The following is a 12,074-nucleotide window of genomic DNA, read 5'->3' as shown; positions in this document are numbered from 1 at the left end:
GAGAGAGAGAGAATTACCATTACATTTTTGTTACAGGTGGTAGAAATATTTTCAGTCAAATTACTGTATTGTATTAAATGTTTACTGTATTATATTAAATGTCTAAGGAAAAGCAGAAGGACCATTGGTGTAGGATTTAGTCTTAGCAGAAAGGTTTATTGATCACCCTACTTCACCGTGTGAAATGTGCACACAGACCTGGGAAGTGAGCATTTGTCAGCAGGCATTTTTTTGCATGGAAAAAGGTCCATCTTCACCTCTGTTATCTTCAGCTAGTATTCAATATATTTGTCTAGCAGTTCTTATTATTACAAATCTCACAGCTGTTTCTGCCAGGGCTTTTTGGTAAGAAGACCTTGGTCTTAGAGCTGCTTCTATTCTATTCAAATAGTTTGGTCTGTGTAATTTAGCTTGTCACATAAGTCTTGGCTCCTGCTTCTACACATGCTTGAAAGGCCATATCAGGAAATTATCCTCTAGTCTTATGATGGTTTTGAGAAACTCCCAACAATTTCTTCCTGGACAGATGAACAGTTCCTGGATCACCCAAAGTGAATGAATAATCAGGGAATCCAATCCTGATTATCTTTACTTGGAAATAAGCTTGCTATGTGCAGTAGAACCTGCATCAAATAAGGATCCATTACACCACAGCCCACTGCTTAGCAAATGACTCTTCAAAACATTGTCTCCATGTTAAGTAATGTGAAAGTGGAAAAGACAGAAGATAAATAAACGGTTGCTGAGCAAACCTAGGGTTATGATATCAGATGTTTGGCAAAAGAAGGACATATCTTCCTTTTTGTCCTCATGTCCTCCATCCAGCAAGCATAGCCTTAAAATCAGATAATATCTACTTGTTTGGGTGTCTTTTTACTTTTTTGGACCATTTTCACCAATATTTTCAGGTATTGTGACCTTGTAAATAGTCTGTTTCTTTTTTTCCTTCCTTTCATCTATTGACAGATTCAGCAGTCTAGATTTACATTTTTAAATTTATTTCCTGATTCCAGCAATTGGATTTAATCTAGCCCCTTCAAATCTATGACCATTGTGGTCTGTAGGTCACATGAGTTATCATTTCTATGGTGAAATTTGAAAAGTGTGTTGTTGATTCTATATTATTGCTTAACATACATTCTTGAAGATAAAGATTTGTTGGAAAATATATTGTAATTGATAAACCTTTCTGATGCTGGAAATGGTATCAGAAGCCTCAGAAAAGCCTGGAATCTTTCTGATGCTGAAAAAGCAATTTCATATACAGGTAGAGTACATTTTTTTGCATTTTTTTTTTTGCTGTCACAGATGCCAAGAAAGTCAAACAGTTAGGGTTTCCTCCTTCCATTGTCTGTGTCTTTTTTTGCCTGCTCATATATCTGGTAACCCCAGGCAAACTCCGTCTTCTTTCAAGCTATATACCAATCAAGATATTTCTTGTAACTTAATAGTTGGACAGAAAGCTAGTCCATGGCTGTATCTTCAGTATGAATGTTTGCTGCTGCTTTTGACCTGTTACTAACTGCAGTTGCACAGGATGAAGACGGCCTGTTTTATTTTCCTTTGGTTGATTTGTTTGCATCCTGTCTTGATTGGCTGAGCATGTGGCTTTGTTAAAATCTGCTCATGCTTACCCCCTTGTTCACACCCATTGTATATTTAGCAGACTAACAATTCTAACCTGGGCTTGAGGTTAAAACTGACTTTTTCTTTTTTTCTTTTCCCAAAGAAACCATCAAAATTGGTTTCCAGTTTGGTTGCTTGTTGAATTTCATGCTTGCTAGTGGCTTAGATAGTGTAAACCCTGCTGGTTGTGGACTTGCCAAAGAGGAAGGCATTTTAGCAGTCATAAAATACAACAGAAACCATTCCAATTGATTTCTTGAGAATGCTCCAGCATGGGTTGCAATGGCCACTGACAAGTCATGGGCTGCTTGGCTATATGATCAATCTCTTTTTCAAGGGTGAGATGTGAATTCGACTCGGTTCCATCCAGTCTTGGTGTGTTACACAAATGTGCCAGCTATGCCTTAGGGCAGCATGATTTCTGAACACATGCTTGACTTTTTTTTTATTCTAATTCTTCCTCTGGGATATCAGTGGTCAAGGAGCCTTCCTGGGCTGGAGCTGTTCTTTGTAGGGGAGCAAGGAGGTACTTTGAAATGCTATTTTCAAGGTTGAAACATTCAAAATAAAAACATTTTCAGTAATAGAGAATCATCTCATTGTGGCTAAGGGCCAGTTCAATCTAATGCTTTTAATTTCTAAACTGAACTTTCTATATGTCTCTTGTTTGTTCCTGTCATTGCCAATTGTGTTTTTCGAGGACTGAGGTGGTTGCAAACCTATACTTGTTTGCTCCCTAGAATTCGCAATACTTTCCCATGTGGACAGACAGTGAATATTCTTGGCATGTTCTGTTGCCTGTGGATTTAGAGGTAAAATTAGACAGCCCAAAATTTTGCTATAGCAGTCTGTAATTGATGGGTCAAAGGCAGCAGTGATTCAGTCAGATTCATGGCACACTACAGGATTAGGCCAGTACAGTGGGCTTCTGCAATTAGTGCTCTCTAGAAGTGTTAGAACAAAAGAGGAAACTGCAACCAGCCAGCACAGGTGAGGGTTATGGGTCTCTGGGGAATACAGCTGTGCGATGGGGGAATACAGAATATATGTTATGCTGGCGTATTTATGAAGCGACTAGACAAACTAAGTCCTGCTGGATCACCTTTGGGAGAAAGGTAGTGCAGTCTGATGTGATCAGAATGAACACTCAATTTTCCTGAATCTATTGTTATTGGTTTGGTTTGAAAATATACCTTGGTTCAAAAGCTGTTGTGCTCTAATGCATCAGGAGCAGGAGTGACTTCAACTTCCTGCCAGCTTCCTCTTTGATTTCACTTGTGGGAAGCTGGCAGAGAAATCATGATCAGATGACTGTGGGGATGCTGCAATGGGCAGAAATTTTCAAATAAAAGTGATGTGAACAGTGTAAAAATTTCAGTTCCACAGGAGTAATGGGTTGAGGATTTTTTTTTAATGCATTCTTTAAGTTAGCAGATTTGAGCTAACTTGATTAAAAAATGGTTCCAGTACAATGCACAATTTGGGCTAATTGGAAGGTACAAATATATAAAATGGCGGGAGAGATTTAGTAATATACAAATTGTCTCCATTAAATTTAGCACTAATCAAAAACGTATCTTTGAGCTTCTCTTAAACTACACTCCAGATTTTCTTTTTACTGATGTAATCTTTCTCCTGACAATATTATGTAGCTCTGGGCTCCAGTTCAAAAGTCTCCCTCTCTCAACTACACTTACTGTTTTTCCTTTCTGAGCAGTGATGACACAAACAAAAAAGGAGTCCGGGGCTTTTGCTAGTAATGTCTCCCTTTGATTGTAGCATGAATATCTGCAAAAAAAAAATGCAAATGCTTAGGCAATGCATGACAGCTGATTTAGAATGCTGCAGGATGTACTATTTCAGTTCCAAAACACAACAATGTTCAGGTTTCAAGGCAACAAATATGATGTGGCAAACAGAACTAAGATTATGAAAATAATTACAGTCTTTGAAATTGTAAGGAACACAAGCGAAGGTTCATATCTATAAAAAGGGTGGTTAAAAGCTGTTGCCATGAGACGGAGTCGCATTGCTTGGCTCATACTGTCAGATTTAGCAGGACACTGTAATCCCAACCTGGCACAAGGAAATAGATTTCTCTTCTAACTGCACAAATGAGCTCCAGGGTTCAGAATCAGGGCTGTAGCTAACCACTGGCTTGTACAGTTCCACAGAAAAGTGTAGGTACCCTGCTCAAATGTTTCAATGACTCCTTAAGATGACACAGTCCCTACATGGTACAAAGTTAAACATGACATCTTTCTACATTTCTGCAAATGTAGAAACATACTTAGCATTTATGGATACAGTTTTGAAATAAAATAACAGTAATTATGGCAGGTGAAGATGTTTGGACATCTTTCCATCCTTTGGAACACCTCCTTTGGCAGAAATAACACTTTCCCAACATTTCCTGGACCCAGTTAATATTATTTCTGGATTCCCCCTCCCCCCACTCTTCCTTGCAGAACTCTTCTAGCTCAAAAATATTGAGGTCCCTGGCAGGCACCGCACCTTTAAGGAACTTCTCACAGATTTTAAATAAGATTCAGCTTTGGAGGATGTGAAGACTATTCTAAAGTTCCTGTACGTATTTCATGGTTGATTCAGAAGTATTTTGGGGGGATCATTGTCTCGATGAACAGCCAATCTTCTTTAATATTCAAATTACTCACTGACAGTGGGACATTTTAATCTATTTCTAATTTCTGAAACAGAAAAAAATGAATACATTAAAACTACAGATAAAAGACAGTCATATTAGGAAAAGGGTGGGAAATGACATTTCTTCCATAGTGGATAGATGCCCTATAGTACTAGTCAAGGGCCTACAGAAAAGCCAGGTCTTTAGAGCTCTCTTGAAGAACAGACAAGGTTAGGGCTGTCCAAATGTTGCAAGGGTAGTGGTGGTGGTGGTGTGTGTGGGACTGATTCTTGGGCGTGTTAATACTTAGTTGAATTCATTTTCTCTTCCACCCACGTTAATATTCCCTGTGGTATTGGCTGCCACACAATTCTAAAGCACAATAGAGCCACCCCCATGCTTAATGACTGGCAAGGTGTTATTTTCCTCAAAGGCACCTTCCTTTTGCTCCAAATGTATCATAATGTTTGTGGCTGAACAAATCAATTTTTGTTTCCTCATTAGCCCAAAGTCCATAGTTCCAAAATATTCTAGGCTTGTCAAGGCTCTCTTTTGCATATTCTATGTGGCTTTTGTAAAATTGGAGAATAGATTTCCTTCTGACCATTCTCATCTACATATAAGCAATCCTGTGCTGTGGACCTGTTGGATAACCACTCTAGTGTTAACTTTTCAGCAGATCATTTGCAGAGATCTTCTCTTTTGCAGATCTCACCAGTTTTCAGTTAAAACATTTTTTTTCCTTAGTCTTCAGGAGACCAAATCTTTTTCCTGTCAAAGGTCACATTCTGCCTTTGAATAACATGTCAGGGAGGCCCCTGGGAGCAGGAACCTGATGAAAACTAAATTTGATTTAAATGTCAATTAACACCAGGTATTTCCCTAATGCAGACATCGCTTTTCAAAGTGTGGTGCATTTGAAGGTTAGCTGCTGCTAGGGAGGAACTGTTTGTCTGATAAGCAGGCAAATATGTGTGCAGAAAATTTTGCACATTTATTGGGTGTTGAGAATCTCCAGACTATTTTCAGTTGAATTTGGCAATCCTAAAAGGATAGGCTGGAAAAACTGGGTAGCGCACAGGATTTTTGCCTCTATGTATATATTGTTTTTCAGTTAACTCTCTTGGGAGAGAATTAATTTAAATCGGGGAACATCCTCCCCTGGATAAATATAGTACTTGGTATGACTCTTACTCATACAACTAAGAATTTTATCCTTTGATCTTATTAAAATATGATTTAATGGAAATTTTTCAGGGGCCCTGGGATCATGCTGAAGGCTTTGTGAGGCCATATTTAGAGTAATGTGGCCACATTCTAGAGCAGGGGTGGTCAAACTCGCAACATCACGTGACGTGGCGCAATGTATTTCAACTTTTTCCCCATTGTCAGCAATGGGGTGGGCGTGGTTTCGGCATGACGCATGCAGCCCACAGGCCAGCAGTTTGACGCCCCTGCTCTAGAGTAAAAGTTTAGATCAGGGGTACTCAACCTTGGCTCTTTTATGACTCATGGACTTCAACTCCCAGAATTCCTGAGCCAGCATGAGTCCATGAGTCATAAAAGAGCCAAGGTTGACTACCCCTGGTCTAGAAGGTGGGCATTCCTCATCTCTAAGTATTTGCTGTCTCTCCCCCCCCCCCAATAACTAGCTCATCTGCTTAACAGCAGGACTAGCAGCTTTTTTTTGTTTCTGTTTTTAATATCCCGGTTTTCAGTGCTTACATTTGACGTAAAGAGATGCCGAGGGATGGAAGAGATGTTCTCTAATAGAAGATGGGATTAAAAGAAGACATTGCCTTATATTAACTCAGAATGATTATATTAAGTCAAGTGGATCAATCAATCAGGACTGGCAGCAGTTCCCCAGAGGCCCCGTCAATGGTTCTTTGCAGCTTTGTCTTCAAAATCTGATAAGTGGGGACACGGGGGACAGGCCTGGCACTTCATACATGTAATGCATTTATCGACCACTGAGTGATATTCTCCAGGGAGATCCAGTGTGCGCATGCAAAAGCCATTATCCTGAATTCCCAACAGCAGCAAATGCCTTTCAGGCTCATCTAAATACCATCTGCAACGTATCAAAAGGAGATGGCACTCCTTGGGAAAAAAGAGTTGGTAGGAGATATTAGAATACTGTATATATCCACTTGAATTAAAGCAGAATACAATTCTCTTCGGTACTAGAAGCACTGACCTCTAGGAAGGGAAAGTAATCAGAAAAAAAAAACGAGTGCTTTCATAGGCACAGAAGATCTGTGTCTATATAAAGAGGTGGGAGATGTAGAAGCTATTCCTTTTTTCATTAGCTTGCTCAAAGGTCATCTCAATGGCTCAGTTTGGCAGTCCCACATTTTAGAAACAACGTAAAGAATATATATATATATATATATATATATATATATATATATATATATATATATATATATATTTTCTGAGGTTTTCGCGGGTATTTGTATGTAGGTCTTTGGTTGTTCGGGTTTTCTCCCGCGTAAAATTGGAAGTGTCTTGGTGACGTTTCGACGAAGTCCCATTCGTCATCTTCAGGCTGGTGTTTTCAGCTTCGTGCTTTGAGCAGCAATGTGTGGTCTTAGCTGTTTTTTCCTTTTAACTGCCAGTGGGGGTATGAACTGATTGGGTGGGAGCTTGGCTGTGTTCTGATTGGGTGGAGGTGTGTTCTGAATGGTTAGGGGCTTGGCTGTGCTCTGATTGGCTGGGGGAGTGTTCTGTTTGGTTGTGCTCAGGTTAGTCTGAGTTGCAGAGGGGTTTGAGATTTTGGGCTGCCTTGCTATTTTTTGGCTTCGCGTTCGTGGTCGTGCCTCCTCTTCATGGAGGGTGTCAGTTTGCTTCATGTATGGATTGGAGGGGTTTAAAGTGGCTAATGATGCAGCTGTGGTCTGGCTTCTGGTTTGTGGTCGTGCCTCGTCATCGGTGTGGCTTTGGGTTTGTTTTTTGCGTGGATGTGTGGTGGTGACATCCTGTGTGGTTTTTGTGAGTGTGGGTCTGGTATCATTTTTTGTGTTAGGGAGTCGTTTGTCAATAAGGGCGGGTTTCCAAATGGCTGGTAGGCGGGAGGTATCATCTCGCTTGTTCATGCTGTGTGGGCGTTTTTCTATCTCGATGGCTTCTCTGATTATTCTGTTATTAAAATGTTCACTTTTGGCAATGGTTCTGGTATTTTTAAAGTCAATTTCATGTCCTGTGGCTTTAAGGTGTTGGACCAGGGAAGATGTTGGTTCCTCTTTTTTGACTGAGTTCTTATGTTCTTCAATGCGTGCACTTATTCTTCTGTTGGTTTGTCCAATGTATGTGGTGGGACAAGTGGTGCATGGGATTTCGTATACTCCTTGATTTTCTAATTCAATTTTATCTTTGGGGTTTCTAAGGATGGTGGATATTTTTCTGTTTGTGCAGAATGCTGTTTTGATGTTGTGTTTATGGAGGATCTTACTGATTCTGTCTGTGGTGCCTTTTATGTATGGGAGGAGGGCTTTGCCGTTTTCTTGTTCTTTGTCTTGGATTTTAGTGGGGGTTTCTTTTTGGATTAGGTTTGTAATCTTATTTCTATGGAATCCATTGGATATTAGTACATTGGTGAGAGTGTGTAGTTTGGGTTTTAGGTGTTGTTCGTCAGCTAAGCGTTTTGTTCTGGAGATGAGTGTCTTGGCTACAGAGTTGATCTGTGCTGGGTGGTGGTGTGAGAGAGCGTGCAGATAGCGGTTTGTGTGTGTTTTCTTCTGGTAGATGGTGTGTCCTAGGGAGCCATTGGATTTCTTGTAGACTAAGACATCCAGGAAGGGAAGTTGGTTGTTAGCTTCTGTTTCCATGGTGAACTGTATTTTGGGGTGTAGGCTGTTGAGGTGTGTGAGGAAGTTGTCCAGTTTTTCTTTCCCATGTGGCCAGATTATGAAGGTGTCGTCTACATATCTGAGCCAGAGTTTGGGTTTGTGCTGACCAGGACCTATGAAAAACCTGAAGTCCAAAGAGCTTCCATTTTATGCGACCTCGCATTCCTACGCAACTGCCGAGATCAAAATCTAATCCCCACATGTTTCCAACTGAAATTCCACTCCAACTCTGCAGCCACCAAACGGATCCTGAAAAGAACAGAATTGGCCCTAATCAGAAATGAACTTCACACAAAAAGATTCCTCCTAGACCGAATTAACAAAGATCTCCTCACACTCCACCTCAAACTCAGCAACAAGATCCACCCCGCACTTTGGGACAAATCCAAACAACTCGCCGTCTGGAGAGCCGAAACACAGACCACCCTCAAGACAGATACACACACCAACAAACTCCGAAGACTACAAGAACGCCAGAAACAAACCCCTCCTCCCTCACAGCCACACATGAAACAAACAGTGCATAACATCTCAGATAGGATCCTCACCAAAGCCGAAACCAATGTCCTTTCCAAAGGATTCAACTTTGCAGTCGCTCCCAAACACATCCCCACTGAAACCATTATATGTGGAGTTGAAACCAGCCTGACTAAAATCAACCCCGACGACGCCAACAGAATCAGACTCGAAATCACCAACATCCTCTGCACCAGCAAGCCACCCAAAAGCAACTTACCCAAAGAGGAACAGACAGCACTACGTAACCTGAAAGAAGACACCAGCATAATAATCCTACCAGCAGACAAGGGCAACGCCACGGTGGTTATGAACACATCTGACTACCAAACCAAATTAACCAACCTACTCCAAGACTCCACATACAAACCCCTAAATACAGATCCCACCACCTACCTGGAAAAAACCACCAGATCCAAAATAAAAGCCTCCCCCATTAGCGAAGAGATCCAGCAAAGAATCATTCCCAGAGAGAAATCATCCAGATGCCCCAAACTCTATGGTCTCCCCAAGATACACAAAGAAGGAACCCCACTCAGACCTATAGTCAGCTCCATAGGCTCACCTCTACAAAACCTAGCCAAATTTCTCGCCAAACAACTACAGCCCTATGCAGAATCCATCACCTCACACATAAAAAACTCATTCCAGTTTATAGAGATCATAAAGAAACAAAACTTACAGCCCAGCGACCTACTAGTGAGCTTCGATGTCATATCCCTCTTTACCCAAGTGCCTACCAAAGAAGCCTTGACAGCTATTCAAAACAAATATAACCCCCCCAAACACATCTTAGATCTGACCAACCACTGCCTATCCAACACATACTTCATCTATAATGGACAAAAATACAAACAAACAGAAGGAGCACCCATGGGATCACCCCTCTCACCTGTCATTGCCAACCTCTACATGGAACACTTTGAAACCCAAGCTCTAGAAAAATCGGATCACAAACCCAAACTCTGGCTCAGATACGTAGACGACACCTTCATAATCTGGCCACATGGGAAAGAAAAACTGGACAACTTCCTCACACACCTCAACAGCCTACACCCCAAAATACAGTTCACCATGGAAACAGAAGCTAACAACCAACTTCCCTTCCTGGATGTCTTAGTCTACAAGAAATCCAATGGCTCCCTAGGACACACCATCTACCAGAAGAAAACACACACAAACCGCTATCTGCACGCTCTCTCACACCACCACCCAGCACAGATCAACTCTGTAGCCAAGACACTCATCTCCAGAACAAAACGCTTAGCTGACGAACAACACCTAAAACCCGAACTACACACTCTCACCAATGTACTAACATCCAATGGATTCCATAGAAATAAGATTACAAACCTAATCCAAAAAGAAACCCCCACTAAAATCCAAGACAAAGAACAAGAAAACGGCAAAGCCCTCCTCCCATACATAAAAGGCACCACAGACAGAATCAGTAAGATCCTCCATAAACACAACATCAAAACAGCATTCTGCACAAACAGAAAAATATCCACCATCCTTAGAAACCCCAAAGATAAAATTGAATTAGAAAATCAAGGAGTATACGAAATCCCATGCACCACTTGTCCCACCACATACATCGGACAAACCAACAGAAGAATAAGTGCACGCATTGAAGAACATAAGAACTCAGTCAAAAAAGAGGAACCAACATCTTCCCTGGTCCAACACCTTAAAGCCACAGGACATGAAATTGACTTTAAAAATACCAGAACCATTGCCAAAAGTGAACATTTTAATAACAGAATAATCAGAGAAGCCATCGAGATAGAAAAACGCCCACACAGCATGAACAAGCGAGATGATACCTCCCGCCTACCAGCCATTTGGAAACCCGCCCTTATTGACAAACGACTCCCTAACACAAAAAATGATACCAGACCCACACTCACAAAAACCACACAGGATGTCACCACCACACATCCACGCAAAAAACAAACCCAAAGCCACACCGATGATGAGGCACGACCACAAACCAGAAGCCAGACCACAGCTGCATCATTAGCTACTTTAAACCCCTCCAATCCATACATGAAGCAAACTGACACCCTCCATGAAGAGGAAGCACAACCACGAACGCGAAGCCAAAAAATAACAAGGCAGCCCAAAATCTCAAACCCCTCTGCAACTCAGACTAACCTGAGCAAAACCAAACAGAACACTCCCCCACCAATCAGAGCACAGCCAAGCCCCTAACCATTCAGAACACACCTCCACCCAATCAGAACACAGCCAAGCTCCCACCCAATCAGTTCATACCCCCACTGGCAGTTAAAAGGAAGAAACAGCTAAGACCACACATTGCTGCTCAAAGCACGAAGCTGAAAACACCAGCCTGAAGATGACGAATAGGACTTCGTCGAAACGTCACCAAGACACTTCCAATTTTACGCGGGAGAAAACCCGAACAACCAAAGACCTACATACAAATACCCGCGAAAACCTCAGAAAATATATATATATATATATATATATATATATATATATATATATATATATTATATATATATATATATGTAGGTCTTTGGTTGTTCGGGTTTTCTCCCGTGTAAAATTGGAAGTGTCTTGGCAACGTTTCGACGAAGTCTCATTCGTCATCTTACAAATACAAATACAAATACCCGGGAAAACCTCAGAAATAAATATATATATATATATATATATGTATGCTGGAAAATTTGCATAAAAATACGACTCCTGGGCATGTCTATGGTACAAATAAAATACGAACACCAGGAGAGTATAAATATAAAAATATACTTTACTAAAAGCTGCCAAGCTTTCATTTGGAAACTCCAAACATCATCAGGGCTAAGGAGCCAGTAAACAATGATGACTTAAATGGGTTTTGCCGGCATCTGCACCCGGCTCATGGACCGCGTCACCGGTCCCGGCCGGTTAATTAGTGTTCCAGATGTTTCTTTATTACTCTCCTTACGCTTCCTTCTATGGTTCTTCCGGATCATTCCTTCCACTATCTCATTACTGGTATTCATCTCCTCCACCACCCCTTTATCCTTATTTCCTTCCATAGCACTGACCCTCCTCCCCTTTTTGTTTTCATTCTCCACCCTGGGGGCATCTGTTTCTCCTCTATCAGTGTTACAAGCTTCCCTGGGCTCACTGACGCTCCCCCACACACACGCTTTTCCCAATCCCTGCTCCACACCCTTTCTTCTCACTCTTCCACTGTCATGAGTAACTTTCATACGGGTGTTACATATTTGGGGGTCTATGCCCTCCTCCTCTGTCCTGGCAATCTTCGTGTCGACAGTTCTCCACCGTTCCATTTGTTTGCTGCGTGATCGGGTGCTTACCCCGTCTCTCAATTCATCCCTCCTCCCTATCGCACGCTCTTCCCCATTGCTGATAGGAACGGTATTCAGGCGGACACCAGGTCTCCAGATCTCTGCATTCTG

This window comes from Crotalus tigris, unplaced genomic scaffold (assembly GCF_016545835.1).
Source record: "Crotalus tigris isolate CLP2741 ecotype Arizona unplaced genomic scaffold, ASM1654583v1 scf7180000018829.1913635, whole genome shotgun sequence".
Classification (NCBI taxonomy): domain Eukaryota; kingdom Metazoa; phylum Chordata; class Lepidosauria; order Squamata; family Viperidae; genus Crotalus; species Crotalus tigris.
Note: the sequence above shows the minus strand (reverse complement) of the source record.